Here is an 18,003-nt window from a genome sequence, read left to right as displayed (position 1 = left end):
ACATCCCATCAGAGGATTCTCCATTCCTCCACTCCAGCAAGCACTTAAACCATCTGTCCATTAAAATAAATTTTTAAAAAATTACACTGATAACAGTTTTGACTATTCTGCTACTATTCTGTCCCAGGCACTGTGTTGAACACAGTAAATGAATTATCTCAGTAAGCTTTTCAGTAGTCTCATGGTGAATGGGTCTGTTACTGTTATTATATCCATTATTTTGCCCATCTGTTTGTTTGCTATAGGGCGCATGCACTTGCCAGAGAGAGACAGAGAGAGAGAGAGAGAGACAGGAGAAAGCATGCCCCATGGAAAATGGTCATGCCACAATACCTTCTCCATTTCTCCCTCCTTTTAGGATTTTGGGACACAACACACATACACACACACACACATACACACACACACACACACACACACACACACACACCTGGCATCATGTTTCTCAAGCCACTGAGTCAGAGATTTGAACCACAAGGTCCATCCTGCGGCTGCCTTTACTGCTAGGCCATGTTGATGATACCCCCATTACTATCCTTGGTAATAAGAATTGATGGATGTCGCTCTCCTAAATTTCCATAAGCAACAGCAATGCTACAAGCAAACCTACTGTTTTTCTAATTGTCAGAGAAAACTGTGCAGTTATCAAGTATAACACGACATTTTGAAGCATCTGTGCATCAGGGCTTAGTGAAATATAGCTAATTACTAAGTGTGTTTCCTCAAGTGGTTATCGTTTTTGTGGTGAGAACACACATCACTATTTTTACATTTGTCAAGGATACTATTAGAGTCACCATGCTATGCAGCAGAACTCTTGAACATATTCTTCCTATTTAAATACATATCCCTTTACCAAACCTATTTTTTTTGTAGTAACTGAATCATTTGTTGGAAACAGATTCAGCACCAAAAAACAGATCCACCAGAAACAGAATTTGAGAGACTAAAGAGAATAGAAAAGTAGTGTCATAACTGACCAAGATAGAAGTACTATCATCCAGTCTTTCGGGGTCATTTATTTTAAATAATTATTTAATTTTACTTATTGTTATTATTTTTGCTATAGAACACATATGCTTACCAGAGAAAGAGAAGGAGAGAGAAAGCAAGAAAGCAATCTGCCTGGTGTGGGACTTGAACCATGGGCAGCCATGTGGGAGTCCATGCCAACCTGCTTGTCTCTTTCGTTGTTGGTATTGTTATTGCTTTGCTTTTTAACAAAGCAATCCATAGAGTACTTGAGAGCCTGATTTGTGGGCAACCAGCTGGAGGTTCAGTCTATCTCTTGAAGAGGCAAATATACACTCCTATGCACCTGTACCTACGACATGCATCCTCTGTGTGCTGAGAAACTCCTGCCCTACCTTGAGCCTCCTTTAAAAGCAGGGCCTCTACCAATGATTACTAATATCTGGAGGGAGAAAAGCTCAAAGCAAAAGGTAATGGTCCCAATGACCATGGAACCAATATCTAACTGACAAGACAAACAGAGACATACAAGACTAAGATACTGCAAATAATCTAAGGACATACAATTAAGGAGAAAGTTAAGAATCCATCCAGGGATAGGGTAACATAGAGGTGGGTAATGGAAGAAGGGAGGAGAACAGGGGGAAAAACACATTTGACACAAAAATGAAAAGTTATTTGCTCATGATAATGTATATGGTAATGTCTTTGTCTTGACTGATAGGCACTGTGTTCATGCTGGAAAAAGTAATGGTGTATACCATAGATAGATACATTAGATAGATAGATAGATAGACAGACAGACAGACAGACAGATCGGGATCAACTGTAAATTTAAAAAGTAAATTAAAAGAATCCAGCCAGGACCAGAATTTGAATGTCCCATTTCCCTCAGTTTGTAAATAGTTTTCTGTTTTGTTTTGTTTTCTTTGCAAGAAGACTCAGGTGGTCATCAGAGAGGGACAGAGGGGGTTAGAAAAGAGTGGAACCCTTTCTAGTACAAGAGCAGAACTTTTGAAACTTTGTGACCCACCCCCAGTGCTAAAGTGGCCTTCCCTCAAGGGGAGTTTCCCCCTTTGAGAAAAGGCAATGACGATCTGACAGAATCCTCACAAGGCTGGCCATCACATAGCTTGTATTTGTACCTAGGTTATCAATGCACCCTAGGAATTTGGGGAAAGCAAGTCACTTTTCTGATTTTATTCTCAACTGTAAAATGGGGCCACTGCTACTTCCTTTATAGGATGGTTGAGATGAGCCAACAAAATAAGACTGAAAATTACTTGGTTGTGCTGTGCTCATTTCAGTATTATATAGAGAGGGAAACTGCTCTCTGTCCCTTTTCCCTAGAGAAATTCCAAGCCTCAAACAGTGTTCCTTTTTTTAAATTTTTTTTATTTATTTATTTTAAATCTAATTCAAAGGAATTGGCAAGGGATGCTTAACTCACCAAAGCATGGCCTTTGCTTTCTGCAGGGTCACTTCTCTTTCTTCTATTCTTCCTACTCGCAACATGATTTCTAGAAGGCTCACTCTTTCATAGCCAATCAAGTTTTCTTTAGCAAACCGTGAAATGTGTCTTCCTCCCATATCTTGAGAGAGGAAAGCTGACATGAGATAACGCAACATCACAGGCAGCACACCTGACTTTGGACTCATCCTCAAAAATCTCAGGAAAAAACACAAGCACACAGTCTGCACATGTGCACCCAAAATGAACATGGTCTGTGTGGTGAGAAACTCCTGCTCGACCTCATGCCTCCTTTAAAAGGGAGGGGAATTATAACTAACAGCTGGAGAGAAAAAAACTAGCCAGAGAAGGTCATGGATCCAATGGCCATGGAACCAAAGCCTAGTTGACAAAAAAAGATTTAGGAATGAGCCAGTCTTTCCAATATAAGAGCAGAACTTCCGAAACTTTGGATCACGAAGTTTCCTTGCCTCTAGAAACATTCGTGAGCATGTTCAATAAAAGGGTGCACAGTCATTTGATAGAGCTGTTTCCAGAAAGGATGATGCCTAAAAATCTCAGGAGAAAAATGGAGAAGAAGGGATTGAGGCATGGTCATCCCCCTGGAGGGTGATTTCTCACTTTTGCTCTGTCTCCCTCTTCTGTGAGTACACACCTTAAGTCAAAAACCTAAAAAATAAATAAATAAATACAGACATCATTTCTCAGTGCAAGCAATCAGAGTCCATTGCTTTCTGCTGAATAAGTCTCCAGATTCCTTGAAACACCCACTCCTGGTTTCTCATCTCACCACTAGGTCTCATCAGACCTCCCCATGACTCAGCACTTGGTCAGATTGTTCTCATTGGAGGTCTTAATTTCAAATTGGCTGCAGCCCCATTAAACCTTACACTGTCATGCTACAATGGGACTTCCAACATTTGTCCTTTTTTTCCCAGTATGAAAAACTTGTTTCTACACATGGTTTCTGTTCTCTTCCCGGTTAGTCATTTTTTCCCCCTCTTATCTTACTCCTATTTCCTTCTCCTTTTGGATTTTTTTCTTCCCTTTCTGTTCAGTGCTCATTCTTTTGGAGAGGGGAGAGAAACTGGTGCTATTATTTTAGTCAAGAATAAGAAAGGATGGAGAGATGGAGAAGGGATTGCAGCATGACCATACCCCATGGGAAGTGCTTTCTCACTTTCTCTCCTTCCCTCTAGCAAAAAAATAATGGTAATATATATATTTTTTTTTTAGAAAAATAAACATGCGGGGACCAGCAAATGGTGTAATAGTCACATCACTGGACTCCCATGCAGTCGACTGCAGTTCAAGTCATGGACCTGGTGACTTAAAACTTAGGCCAGGAGCGTGTGCATGCATGTCCAAGATTCCGAGAACAGAATGGAGGAGGGATTGCGGTGTGGCCATTCCTCCTGGAGGATGATTTTTCACTTTCTGTCTCTCTGTCTCTCCAGTGAGCACACATGCACCACAACAAATATCTCAGAAAAAAAAAAGAAAAAAAAAAAAGGAAAACATGCAATTTGATGATTCTCAAATTTTGTCACTGCTCTGAAAAGGTCTCGGCTGTCTTGTCTATTTAGTTTACTAGATGCTGAAAAAACAAGGATCAGCCCCAGAGCTTGGAATATGTGGAGATAATTAGGCATTTCTGAGAGAAAAAGGAATTGAGGCGTGAACTGGGGAACTCTAGCAAATAAAGGATCAATCTTTCTTCTGAGTAACAGCGTACAAAGACTTTTGACTCCCTCCAGACTCCCAGCTCTGATCTTCTCCAACCAAGAGCCGGAAGCTGATGAGAGGGAGAAGGATGGTTCTTGTCTTATCTCTAAAATTAATGTTTTCTACATGGAACTGTGAATACTAGCTACTGACAGGCAAAATCCTAGGTTGTCAGGGACATGAAGCAAGAGTGAAGTACAGGGAAGCAAAATAGATTTGCAGTTGTGATTAATCCAAACTAATTTCTACTTTTTGGATTAAATTTTTAAGTTTAATAATATCCATCATTTTTAACATAGGACCAAGTAATTAGCACCTTACTAAGTATCTGATTTTGAGTTTCTCATAAACAGGGCCTGACAGAGGGAGTTGAAAAGTGATGAATATATGGACCAGTGAAGGATGGAGTGAGAGAAGTAAAGTGTGCATTTTTTGTGGTTCATTTTGTTTTGTTTTTAGTTTGTTGTAAGGCACATGTACTCACCAGAGAGAAAGAGACAGGGAAAGTGAGAAATCATTTCCCAGGGGGAATGGCAACATTTTAATCTTTTCTCCTCTAGGGTTTTGGTCACTCACACACACACATGCTGGGTGTGATTTTCAAGCCGCCAGGTCTGGGACTTGAACTGCATGTTGGCGATATGGGATCCAACCTCCTTTGCCTCCACACCACCTGCTGACCCAAGGGTACATTTTCAGTCACTGAGGGAAGCACCAGAGCTGGGCTCTGAGGTGTGTACAGAATACTCCCACACAGAGTGCCAGGACACTTATCATTGTCTTTGCTCCCTCTAGCCTCAGGATAGGCCTGCTCTGAGGAGCATAAGCTGTCCTCGCCCCACTTCTAAGCTATTGTCATGGACAGGCCAAGGCAGCTCAAGCAGTCTCGAAGCGAGCTCTGCAGCACAAAATGGAAAGATGCTCTCAGTGGGTGCATGGCAGGTGAGATGCAGCAGCCACTAATCTGAGCAGAAGCCCAACTAGCTACTGACAGGCAAAATCCTAGGTTGTCAGGGACATGAAGCAAGAGTGAAGTACAGGGAAGCAAAATAGATTTGCAGTTGTGATTAATCCAAACTAATTTCTACTTTTTGGATTAAATTTTTAAGTTTAATAATATCCATCATTTTTAACATAGGACCAAGTAATTAGCACCTTACTAAGTATCTGATTTTGAGTTTCTCATAAACAGGGCCTGACAGAGGGAGTTGAAAAGTGATGAATATATGGACCAGTGAAGGATGGAGTGAGAGAAGTAAAGTGTGCATTTTTTGTGGTTCATTTTGTTTTGTTTTTAGTTTGTTGTAAGGCACATGTACTCACCAGAGAGAAAGAGACAGGGAAAGTGAGAAATCATTTCCCAGGGGGAATGGCAACATTTTAATCTTTTCTCCTCTAGGGTTTTGGTCACTCACACACACACATGCTGGGTGTGATTTTCAAGCCGCCAGGTCTGGGACTTGAACTGCATGTTGGCGATATGGGATCCAACCTCCTTTGCCTCCACACCACCTGCTGACCCAAGGGTACATTTTCAGTCACTGAGGGAAGCACCAGAGCTGGGCTCTGAGGTGTGTACAGAATACTCCCACACAGAGTGCCAGGACACTTATCATTGTCTTTGCTCCCTCTAGCCTCAGGATAGGCCTGCTCTGAGGAGCATAAGCTGTCCTCGCCCCACTTCTAAGCTATTGTCATGGACAGGCCAAGGCAGCTCAAGCAGTCTCGAAGCGAGCTCTGCAGCACAAAATGGAAAGATGCTCTCAGTGGGTGCATGGCAGGTGAGATGCAGCAGCCACTAATCTGAGCAGAAGCACAGTTATCCACCAGAGCCACAGCTGAAAGCAGAGGTGAGCTCAAGGATACAGTGAGCAACAATAAAAGAGTCAATGACTTACCATAACTCCCTCTTGCTCCTTCCACCTGATGATTCTTGTACAACCTCTACAGAGAGCAATTTACCAACATCTCTCAAAATTAAAAATGCACTTGGTCAAGCAATTCAAATTCCAGACAGTCGTCAATGACTGTTTTTGTACACGTAGACTATGTTCTCTGTGCAATGGCATTTATCAAACCATTCCTCAATGGCAAACAATTGTGAGGAAAAAGCCAAATGCCAATCAATATGGAAACTGAATAAATAAATAATAATAGGCCAGTCCCATATGGCAGTAGTTAAGCACTGTGCATAGGAAGCCAGACCCCATATGGCCAACGATGGTTCAAATCCCAGCTCTGGGGACCAGCAGGTAGCATGGTGGTTAAGGCACTGGAATCCTGCGTGGCTGACTGTGATTCAAGTCCTGGAATAGGCAGCTTTCTTTCTCACTTTTCCCCCTCTCTCTTTCTTTCTTTGGTGAGCACACAGGCCCTATAGCAAATTAAAACAATAACAATAATAATAAATTAAATAAATAAATATACATATTTTTTTAAATCTCAGCTCTGGTAGACTAAAAACTGCTGGGCACATGTGCGTGTATGCCCCAAATCCTGACAGAATGGGAAAATGAAGGAAAAAGGATTACAGGGTGACCACACCCCATTGGGAGTGCTTCCTCTGTCTCTCTCTCTCTCTCTCTCTCTCTCTCCCTCCCTCCCTCCTCCCTCCCATGTGCCCTCTGGTGATAGACAGACAATGAGATAAAGATATACCCATGGATCAGTGGAATCAGGGGAATAATCATAAGTGTCGCTAACAAGTCAGAACAAACATAACCGACAAACACAGAAGCCATCTGTAAAACATCTGGCACACCCACAACAATGCATGCTGGCTGAATGTCAGCCATCAAAGGCAAAGCATTTGGTAGTTTAAAAGAACGAGATGTCTCTATAGGCAAAAATATTTTGGTTTGTTTGTTGTTTTTGCCAGAGGGTACTTATACTCATGAGAAAGAGAGAGAGAGCACCCACCTGAGGTACAGTCATGCCACAATCCCTTCTCCTTCATCTCTCCACCCTTTTGGGACTTGCGGCATGTGGACGCACACATACCCAGTGTTTTTCAAGCTGCCAGCTCTGGGCCTTGAACCACATGGTTGGCGTGTGGTATCTAGTTGGCTTTACCACCACGTCACAGACTGGCCCACTCCCTATCTTTAAAGCTTATTTTACATCATTACTCTATAAAAAAGATGTTCAGGCTGAAAGTTCAACCACCTTGCCTTCAATCCCCCTGCCTAAATTCTTCTGCCCTGGGAACAAGGCAGACTTCCTGTGGCACAGAACATCAGTGCTGACTGGAAGGGTGTGTGGAAAGATAAATTCAATATATTAGGCTTATTATGCACTTATTAGCAGAGCTGCGGTTTTTTCCCTGTTCCGATCTCCATTTTATTCTAGATGTTTAGGCAGTTGATTGAATTATAAAGCCAGAGTCCTGCATATGAACAGCCAGACCTCACAGAGTTAACCTAATTCCACAGCAGGATCACTTCATCAAGCAAACTGATAATCACACTCAGCAGGGCTTTTTCTTGTTCCTGATAGCTGTCCTCTGAGCTTGAATATGCAAACTCAATTGTACCAGTTGGAAGAAAAAGTGTCCAGAACCAGGAATTCTCCTGCATGAAAACCAAACCTTGAAGAACTATGGTCAGCCCATCTGAAACAAACTTCTCCATCTGGTTTTCTGCATCTCTGTCACTGGAGGCAGAGAAAGCTCAAGAGCCCAAACCAACCACACCATACTTTCTAAATCTTATGAAAGGTTTGGGGCTGGCAGGTGGCATGGTGGTTGGGACTCCTACCTGGCTGAACATGATTCGAGTCTTGGACCTGGCAGCTTGTTTTCTCACTTTCCTTCTCTCACTCTCTCTCTGGTCAAATTATAAAATCATAGTAAATAAAGTTAAATAAACAATTCTTAAGAAAGAAAGAAAGGGAACCAGCAGTTAGCATAATGGTTATGTCGCTGGACTCCCACGTAGTCAACCGCGGTTCGCGTCCTGGAGCCGGTAGCTTAAAACTCACGCCGGGCATGTGTGCGTGCGAGCCCAGGATCCCTAGAGGAGAATGGAGGAGAAGGGATTGTGGCGTGACCATTCCCCCTGGGGGGTGATTTCTCGCTTTCTGTCTCTATGTCTTTCTCTGTCTGTCTGGCGAGCGCACGCGCCCTATAGCGATGGGGGGGCCACCCGCCCAGTAAAGAAAAAACCCTAAAAAAAAAAAAAAAAAAAAAAAAGAAAGAAAGAAAGAAAGAAAGGAAGGAAGGTTCACCAGGATTCAATGCCTAAAACCATGGCTTAATCCCAAGTAATTGTGGTCCACACTACTCTCCTCCATCCACAATGCAGTCATTCCTGTTTTCACCTTATTTGTGTTCACCTATAGATGGGACGTCAATACAGAGGGACACACCTGCAGCTATCGTCATAATTTATACTGTAAAGGAAGTGAAAAGCAGACCCTACCGGACATCTCGTCGCAGTCTACATCTTTCCAGGTGGAGGAAGATCTCTGAAGGTAGAAGGAATCCTTCCCATATCTGGGTTCATTCCAGGAGTGGTGAGGATTGAGCACAGGATAAGAGTTAAGTCTCTGTCCATTGAAAACGTTCTTCCTCAGATGGATGGTTTACAGAGGGCTATGAACAGCCCTGGAAAATAAACGCACTTGCTCCTCTCTTTTTCGCTCCACGGAGACTACTGTGTAGGTCCATCGCTGCTTAAAACAAAGCTTATAGTGAGAAGGGTCATTCATCACCATGACAAGGATCGCAGGAAAATTCCAAAGAGTTGAGGTGCCATTCATCTCTGCTTACACAAGTTGAGTACGATGGTAACACTTGTTGACTTCCTAATCTTCACCAAGGAGCCATGGGAGTCCTAGAGCTGCAGAGGGAGGCAAGGGGACTTATGAGAAAATGAGTGATGGAGTGACTGGAGCAGAGAGGAGAGCCACATCTGTTGGAATCTGTTTGGAGTCCCAGTCTCCAGACAGGTTGTCCTATTTCCCTAGGTTGTCACTGCTAAGCAAGCCTGAGTCAAGAAATATCAGGTTTGCCATTTTCTGCCTAGATCTTACAGCTAAGAGAGGGAAATATCAAAAAGGTTATTACAAAAACAAAACAAACAAATAAACAAAAAACACTTGTATTTTATTGGGTCACCAGAAAGGTCATGATTTATTTTTCTATATTTTCCTATGCAAAAATGCATCATGACTTTTCTGATGACCCAGTATTTGATAACTAAAATGCTGAGCCAGGTAATTACATGGTAGTTAGGGCAGTTGGAGCCTATATGGCTGACTGCATGGTTCGAATGCTAGATCTGGCAGCTTAAAGGGCACACCGGGTTCATGCTGTATACCCAAAATCCCGAAAGGAGAAATGGAGAAAGGACTGTGGCATGACTATCTTCCTTGGAGGGTGTTTTCTCACTTTCTCTCTCTCTGCCTTTCAGACAAACACACACACCCTTTAGCAAATTTTAAAAAAAGAAAGAAAGAAATGCTTTTTAAAACTGCTGTATAAATTGGAAGAGGCAAATTTCTCCATTTAGGAATCTTATTTTACATTTATAAGTATTTCAAATAGTTAAAACAACTCATTTCATTTTTTTCCCCTCTATCCTATGAGAATTACTCCAGGTTCGATGTTAATTCTTCCCTACTATGTCTTTATATTTTAAATATATATACACATGTACATCTATATACTTTAACAATACCTAGTATTACTAATCTGAAAAAAAATGATGAAAAGCTAATTGATGATGATGAGGTAGATAGTAATGTCTTTGTCTTGACTGATATGCATGGTAATCATGCTGGAAAAAGAAATGCAATACACTGTAAAGATATATGTAATTTGATGAATATAAAAAAGATTCTGATAAATAAAATTGAATAAAAAAACAATACCTAGTATTACTTAGCATGCTACTCACTTTAAAAAAAACATGTATTTCTTCTTGCATGTGATTTTTACCCAAATTCACTGCCCTAGTTAATCTAGCTGCTATTTAATAATGTGTTTTCTGAATCTTCCACATTTATTGATCAAGTCTCCTGCTGGTGGATATTTTGCACTATTACACTACTGCTATAGTCCACATCCATGAACATCCTTGAACCTGTCTCCTTGTACATATGGGAAATGGCAGTGACATGTTTTTAATAAAACAGTACATCTTGGAAACCATTTGTGTCAGGACATGCTACCATAAATCACTCTCATAACCTAAGAACAACATTTTTGTTGTTGTTGCTGTTTTGCCATAGGGTGTGTTTGCTTCCGGAGAGAGAAACAGTGAGAGGGAAAGTGAGAAATCATCCCCTAGGTGAGATGGCCAAACTTGCCTCTCGGGATTTAGGTTATATACACACAAGTGCTCAGTATGATTTTTCAAGCCACCAGGTCCAGGACTTGAACCATGGTTGGCCATGTGGGAGTCTAGCTCTTTAACCATCATGCCATGTGCTGGCCCAACATTATAATAATAGCATATAAAAAAGCTAAAATATGCTGAACCAAGTTTATTGCTGGACATTCAGACAGTCCCTTCCTACATTTCGTACTACTAACGAAAACACTCAGGTCTGCTAGATATATGTGACCTGAAGGTAGCTATACTTCCACCTTTGCTGCATAGTGCCAAAATACTCTCTAGGTTTGCTCATCTGCACAACCTCCAGCAGTGTGTGAGGATATCCATTGCTCTACCACCTCACTATCTCTTCATATTGTTCAGTCTTATAAACCTTAGCAAATGGATAAATTTATTTTTTTAAAAAATTAAGAATTATTTTAACTTTATTTATTTGTTTGTTTGTTCATTTTAATTTCACCAGAGATGAACAGAGTGAGAGAGAGAAAGTGAGAAAGCAAGGTCCAGGACTTGAACTGTGGTCAATCATGTGGGAGTCCAGTGCCCTATACCACCACGCCACCTCCTGGCCCCAACAAATGGATGAATTTCAAATGACATAACATTTATTTTCATTTACATGATTACTTGTAAGACTGAGCCATCTACTCATGTGTTTGTTGACTACTTGGTTTTCATCTTTCATCCACTGTGTGTTTGAAGCCTTTGTTTTTCTCCTAGATGACCATTAAAAGAATTTTTTTGTCAATAATCATTCTATTTGACTTATTTTTGAACAGGACTGTCTAATGAAAGCTTAACCGACAAAAACCTAATACATAAATAGTAGATAAAAGAAGCCAAGTAACCAAAATAATTCTTAAAATTAAGTAAGTAAATAAGAAGGCCAGCAGGTGGCATGGTGGTTAAGGCACTGGACTCCCACATGATTGACCGTGGTTCAAGTCCCAAAGTTGGTGGTTTGAAAATCACACCGGGTGCATGTGCATGCATGGAAATTACATTGGGTACATGTGCATGTGTGGGCACCCAAAATCCCAGGAGAATGGAGAAGGGATTGCAGCTTGGCCATCTCCACTGCAGGATGATTTCTCACTTTTCTTCTCACTGTCTCTCTGGCAAGTGCACACACCCTATGGCAAAAACCTCTAAAAACAAATCAGTAAGTATGGGAACCAGCAGTTAGTGTAATGGCTATGTCGCTGGACTCCCACATAGTCGACCACGGTTCACATCCCAGACCCGGTGGCTTAAAACTCACGCCGGGTGTGTGTGCATGTATGCCCAAGATCCCGAGAGGAGAATGGAGGAGAAGGGATTGCGGCATGGCCATCCCCTCTGGGGGGTGATTTCTCGTTTTCTGTCTCTCTGTCTCTCTCTGTCTGGCGAGCGCACGTGCCCTATAGCGAAAACCTCTCTTAAAAAAAAAAATCAGTAAGTAAATACAATCAATATATATCTTAATATATATCTTCCTCTCAGAACTTCAGGGACTCAAAATAATGGTGATTATATAGGTGAGAGATAGCCTCCAGGGTTATGGATCTCTGCTTGTGGTGCAATCCAACCATTTTTCATTAGCTAAGGGATTAAGGAAGGATCTACCATTATTGAACATTGACCTTACACCCAGAGTTTAAGGGATATCACCTATTTTAATCCTTGCAAAAAAAAAAAAAAACTGTTAAATAAGTATTAATTCCCCCTTTTGAAGATAAGGAAATGGAAACTTGGAGAGATTAAATGTCTAGCCTGAGGTCATGGAGGTTGTAAGTTAACACAGTCAAAATTCAGAGGTTTGTCTGCCTCCAAAGCCCATGCACTTTCTACAGAGAATCATAATCCTCATAGATAACATAATATGAAGAGTTTGGTATTTAAAGAAGTTTAAAAACCTTAAGAGTGGGACCAACAGATGGCATAATGGTTACACTGCTGGACTCCTCATAGTTGACTGCAGTTGAGTCCCAGACCTGGCTGCTTAAAACTCTTCCAGGATGCTTGTGTTTACAGGCCTGCCCAAGATACTGAGAGAAAGGAAGAGAAGAGATTATGGCATGGTCATCCCCCAGGGGGTTGATTTCTCTTGCTTTCTGTCTCTCTGGCAAGTGCACACACCCTACAGCAAAACTCTTTTTAAAAATAAACACCCTGAAAACAAACAAACAAAAAAAAAAAATCTTAAGAGTAATGAATGGTAGCCTTTCTTTTAGAAATAATTATTTGGGGAGCATGATCACCAGATGATTGTTCAAATATTGCCCATGCTCTGAGGACTGATATGCATTCTATTTTTCACTTTCCCTTAAACTACTTGTCCATCTGCTAAGAAAAGAGTGGTTAGTTTTTCAGGAAGCAACACCCCAACTGCTTCCTCAGGGAGTTGATTTGACAAGACCTGGTAGAAGGGAAAGATGAATCAGGCTTTGAGAGAATGTGAAACAAGTTTCAGTTCAAAAAGCGCTAGTATTCATTCTGAAAATTGTTAAATCAAACCACCCAATAAATGTATTACACATTTTTTCCCCCATGATTTGTTTCCTATTGTAACCATTAGGTGATTACAGAAAGAAGTCAGACAAAGCCCTAACCACATGCAGGTTGTGAGAAACCTGAGGGAATTTCTGAAGTGGTACTTGTAATTCCTGGCAGTCTGTCAATGAATTTTAGGGAAAAGTTGATATTAGGTTTGTTATTAGGGTTAGATAAAGGTTTTATTTCAGTTTATAGCCACAAATATCTTTTTTATTTCTCAAGATTTAGAAGACTCTGCTGAAGAAAAAAAAAAAAGGATATTGGAGATACCAAAGATAGTTGTCTCTCTTAAAAACAAAAAGAAAGCATAAGAAAAAATTATAAAGAGGGATCAGCTAGTTAACTTGCTGGTTTAGGGCGCCTGGATCTCACATCGCTAACTTAACGGTTCAAGTCTCAATCTCGGTAGCTTGAAAAACACACTGGGGGGAACCAGCAGATGGCAGATAACCAGCAGATGGTTATGTCGCTAGACTACCATGTACTTGACTACAGTTCAAGTCCCAGACCCGGCAGCTTGAAACACACCAGGTTCATGTACACATGTGCCTAAAGTCCCAAGAGGAGAATGGAGAAGGGGTTGCTGCATGGCCATCACCCCAGTGGGTGAGTCCTTGCTTTCTGTCTCTCTCTCTGGTGAGTGCATGCACCATATAGCAAAAAATAAATAAACAAAACAAACAACAACAAAAAAAAAAAAAGAAAAAGAAACAGAAAAACATGTTGGGTATGTATGCAGGTGCTCCCAAAAATCCCAAGAGGACAATGGAGGAGGAGGGATTGCAGAGTAAACATTCTCTTGGGGGAGGGGATTCCTTGCACTTTTTCTCCCTCTAGCACACATACATGCCCTATAACAAAAGTTAAAAAAAAAAAAAAAAAAGGAGAGAGTGAGAGAGAGATAAAATGGAAGAAGGTTATACTATTAAGTATTATCCAGGTAAGTGTAAGTTGCCCATTTCATCATTGGCAGTGAACTAACACTCCATAGTTTGCTTTGTTTTGAGTTTTTTTCCTACTGGGGAGATCACCCAGGCCCTGCACGTTGTACGGTGTTACCTGGGATGTGACTACAGCTGACACTCTGCTGGACAGGTTCCTTACAATCTCCCACCTCCTACGCATTTCCCCTCTTTCTGTCTTAAATTGTTTCTGAAGCCAAGGCAGGTGGCTGTCTTTGTGCAGAGCCAGAAATGCAAGAAAGGTTATGCCCCTGGAGGAAACCCTCACCCAACAGAGGAGTGGGTCAACAGACAAATGCCCCATGTCTTGGTATTTCAAATGGAAAACCTAAACCACACCTCAGTTGCCCATAGCAATGCTCAGGCCAGTAATGCACCCTTTCCTCGTTTCTTTTTTGGAAAAGGTTTTGCTATAGGGCTCATGCACTTGCCAGCAAGCCAGAGAGAGACAAAAAGCGAGAAATCACCCCCCAGGGGGGATGGCCACACTGCAATCCGTTCTCCTGCATTCTTCTCTCAGGGTCTTGGGCACAAATGCACACGTGCCCAGCCTGAGTTTAAGCTACCAGGTCTGGGACTCAAACTGCAGTGGACTATGTGGGAGTCCAGCAACATAGCCATTATATTAGATGCTGGTTGGTCCCTCATCACTTATTCTTCTTTCCATCCATCATTCTTCTCACTCTCACTCCTGTCTCCCATGAGCACCTTCCAAATAAGCTACTTACTTTCACATCCTTTTCTCAGGTGAAAACTGAAAGCAAGTCCCTAGAATTCTGATAAAGACCCAGGGGTCATTTTAGATAAAACAACCTCCTCCAGGAAGCCTTCTCTTACCTCTACCAAGTACAAAAGTGTCATTAAGCTTATATTTTATCATATTGTATTTTTTTAAGAATTATTTTATTTAACTTTATTTTTTCATTTGACCAGAGAGGGACAGAGAGTGAGAGAGTAAGAGAGTGAGAGGCAGGCACAGGGAGTGAGAAAGCAAGCCTCCAGGTCTAGACCTCGAACCGCGATAGGTCATGTGGAAGTCCAATACCCTTAACCACCATGCCACCTGCTGGCTCCTATCATGTTATATCTTAAGTGGCTGTTTCTTTGCTCAGATCCCTCACTAGACCAGAAGCTTCCTGAAGATGGGGGCCAGGTACCAGTGTACACCAAGTCTCTAGCCCAAAACCTAGTCATCACTGTTTTTGTTGGCTTGTTTGTTTGTTTGTTTGTTTGAGAGGTTTTTCACCATAGGGCCCGTGCACTCACCAGACAGGCAGAGAGAGAGAGAGACAGAAAGCGAGAAATCACCCCCCAGGGGGGGATGGTCACACCGCAATCCCTTCTCCTCCATTCTCCTCTTGGGATCTTGGGCATGCACACATACGCGCCCGGCGTGGATTTTAAGTCACTGGGTCCGGGACGCGAACCGCGGTCGACTACGTGGGAGTCCAGCGACATAGCCATTACGCTAACTACTGGTTCCCATCACTGTTTTTCATATAGGACATGAAATTAGAATTGGCTAAGCTCTGCCTTTACATCCCATAGTATGCCCTTAGATTATATCTGAGCAAGGACTCAAATAACCCTGGTTTGCTTTTCAGATGCTACCTTAACATGATCTATTATTTAAGTTGATTATTAGGGTAAGAGAAAGAAACAGAGAGAGACAAAAAAGAGAGGGAGAGAGAGAAGACAAAAGAGAGGAAATGAAGGTGCTTCTCTAACAGAAGTAATTGTAGCTGCTGAATAAAAACAAGAATAGGGAAATCATCTTTATTTGTCTAGGTTTCTTTTCCATGAAAGAAAAGAGGACACTTCTTGCATTGTTTCTGCTCCAAAGGCCACCACATAGAAGGAAAACAACCAAAAAAGAAAAATATCTCTGATCTTATTTGAAATGCAGTATGGATAGATGAAGGAAAAAAAATAAATGGCACTTTCTAATGACCCATACAGAATATAATTGATTAGGTGAGGAGACTGGGACAAAATGAGTAACTTCAGTTTATATTCTTTTAAAAATACTGGCCCAGGCTCAGAAGATCACAGAAAGTGATGGGCAGTTATCACTGTCATATCAAAGCTCTGTTAATAGGATCTTGGAATGAGAATTGGGTTTTAAGCTGGTTTAGCTGAAGACCATAAGAACCTCTTCCAGTAAGACTCTAATATCCACAGGATGAAGAAAGTGACTGCATTGCATATAACACAATCCACGATTTATGACACATTTTCTGGCAAAGATCTCAGCAGTCCTTGAGGGGCCGACAAAGTGGTGATTCCACATTAACTGATACAGAGGGTGCTGTTTTCCAGATGACCTGCCACCTAATTGAATAAACCAGACATGCATATACATGTAATGTGTATTGCATGCATTAACATCATTTAACTGTTGTTGCCCTTCACCCAAATGGCTCTGAAATCTGACAGGCCCAAACCCTGTCAAAACATAGCTCTGTGATTTTTTTTTTCCTAGAGAGATTTTGCTATAGGAGCATGTACACTCACTCACCAGAGAGACAGAGAAAGACAGAGACAGAAAGCGAGATATTGTCCCCAGGGGGATGGCCACATCACAATCCCTTCTCCTCCATTTCTTCTCTTGGGAGTTTGGGTGCACACAGACACAGGTGCCCAGTATGAGTTTTAAGTTGCCAGGTCCAGCACTTGAACCATGGTCAACTACATGGGAGTGCAGCAATGTAACTATTGTGCCATCTGCTGGTCCCAGATCTGTGATTTTTTTTTTTTTTTGTAACCATCTTTAAAATGATGATAATGGATATAGATAGTATACATCTCAAAAGTTTGCTGATGGAGACCAATACCTGAAAATATATTACCTGGCATACAGGAAGGATTTGTAACTATCATTATCATTGAGATTTTCTGAAAGCATTAGGGAGTGAGAAAGCAAGCCTCCAGGTCTAGACCTCGAACCGCGATAGGTCATGTGGAAGTCCAATACCCTTAACCACCATGCCACCTGCTGGCTCCTATCATGTTATATCTTAAGTGGCTGTTTCTTTGCTCAGATCCCTCACTAGACCAGAAGCTTCCTGAAGATGGGGGCCAGGTACCAGTGTACACCAAGTCTCTAGCCCAAAACCTAGTCATCACTGTTTTTGTTGGCTTGTTTGTTTGTTTGTTTGTTTGAGAGGTTTTTCACCATAGGGCCCGTGCACTCACCAGACAGGCAGAGAGAGAGAGAGACAGAAAGCGAGAAATCACCCCCCAGGGGGGGATGGTCACACCGCAATCCCTTCTCCTCCATTCTCCTCTTGGGATCTTGGGCATGCACACATACGCGCCCGGCGTGGATTTTAAGTCACTGGGTCCGGGACGCGAACCGCGGTCGACTACGTGGGAGTCCAGCGACATAGCCATTACGCTAACTACTGGTTCCCATCACTGTTTTTCATATAGGACATGAAATTAGAATTGGCTAAGCTCTGCCTTTACATCCCATAGTATGCCCTTAGATTATATCTGAGCAAGGACTCAAATAACCCTGGTTTGCTTTTCAGATGCTACCTTAACATGATCTATTATTTAAGTTGATTATTAGGGTAAGAGAAAGAAACAGAGAGAGACAAAAAAGAGAGGGAGAGAGAGAAGACAAAAGAGAGGAAATGAAGGTGCTTCTCTAACAGAAGTAATTGTAGCTGCTGAATAAAAACAAGAATAGGGAAATCATCTTTATTTGTCTAGGTTTCTTTTCCATGAAAGAAAAGAGGACACTTCTTGCATTGTTTCTGCTCCAAAGGCCACCACATAGAAGGAAAACAACCAAAAAAGAAAAATATCTCTGATCTTATTTGAAATGCAGTATGGATAGATGAAGGAAAAAAAATAAATGGCACTTTCTAATGACCCATACAGAATATAATTGATTAGGTGAGGAGACTGGGACAAAATGAGTAACTTCAGTTTATATTCTTTTAAAAATACTGGCCCAGGCTCAGAAGATCACAGAAAGTGATGGGCAGTTATC

The sequence above is a fragment of the Tupaia chinensis genome, unplaced genomic scaffold (genome assembly GCF_000334495.1).
Source record: "Tupaia chinensis unplaced genomic scaffold, TupChi_1.0 Scaffold000078_1, whole genome shotgun sequence".
NCBI classification, from domain to species: Eukaryota; Metazoa; Chordata; class Mammalia; order Scandentia; family Tupaiidae; genus Tupaia; species Tupaia belangeri.
This window is presented reverse-complemented; position numbering follows the sequence as displayed.